The following is a 1,248-nucleotide window of genomic DNA, read 5'->3' as shown; positions in this document are numbered from 1 at the left end:
ATTATTAAAATTAATTTTAAAAACAAAACAAGTAACTGCTTGGACAGACGCTAGAGAGGTAATTGCCAGAAGTTCAGGAGGGATTTGAAAGAGGCTGTGGCAACAGAGATGTCACTGTTGATGTCAGGTGGACTCCAGCGGAAAAGTATAGATTACCAGAAGAATGTCTATTTCTGCTTTATTAAAGGAATTTACCTGTGTGGACCATGACAAGTTGTGGCTGTCATTCAGAAGAATGGGAAACCCACAGCACTTACTTGTACCTATATAGATGAAGCAGGAGGCTGTTGTGCGAATGGAACAAGGGAGCACTGCATGGTTTGAGGTTGGGAAGTGACTGCATCACGGTGGTATTCTCTCTCCATACCTGTTATGTGCTTGAGGAAATTATCCCAGAAGCTGGGCTCTTTGAAGAGGAGTGTGGCATCAAGATTGGAGGGAGACTCATCAATAACCTGCATTATGCAGATGACACAACCTTGTTTGCTCAAAGTAAGGACTTGAAGCACTTGTTGCAGAAGATAAGGAATGCAGCCTGCAGCATGGATTGTGTCTCAGTATCAAGAAAATGAAGATTCTTCAAACTGAACCAAAAGGCCATGTCATGATGGATGGAGAAAAGATGGAAACTGTCAACAGCGTTGTCTTGCTTGGATGCACAATTAGCACCCTTGGTACCAGCAGTGAGAAGTAAAGAGATGAATTGCACTGGGAAAGTCTACAGTTAGAGACCTTGCCAAATGATTGAGGAATAGTGGTGTCAGCTTGAGGACTAAAGTGCTTATGATTCAGGCCATGGTTTTCTGATTCCTAGCTAGATTCTCGAGACCTGGACAATGAATAAGGATGATAGAAAAAGAACTGATGCCTCTGCAGTGTGGTGTTAAAGACGATCACTGAACACCCCATGGATGGCCAAAAGAATGAGTAGATGTGTTTTGGAGATGGTGCAGCTAATCTTTGGAGGCAAGATTGATGAGGCTTTGCCTCATGTACTTTGGACATGTTGCTAGGCAGTGCTATTCCCTGGAGAGAGACATGGTGTTGGGAAGGGTGGAGGGTCAGTGACAGAAAGGAAGATCCTCAATCAAGTGGATGGAAAACGGTGACTGCTGCCATGGGCTCTTGTGTGCCAGGAAGTGTGAGGATGGAGCAGGACAGGACGAGGTTCAGATCTTTTGTTCACAGGGTCGCTGAGAGTCGTGCTCAACTCGACAGCACCTAAGAACAACTAAGTAAAGAACCACA

This window comes from Elephantulus edwardii, unplaced genomic scaffold, assembly GCF_000299155.1.
Source record: "Elephantulus edwardii isolate Elephantulus edwardi_28Jun2011 unplaced genomic scaffold, EleEdw1.0 scaffold00172, whole genome shotgun sequence".
NCBI classification, from domain to species: Eukaryota; Metazoa; Chordata; class Mammalia; order Macroscelidea; family Macroscelididae; genus Elephantulus; species Elephantulus edwardii.
This window is presented reverse-complemented; position numbering follows the sequence as displayed.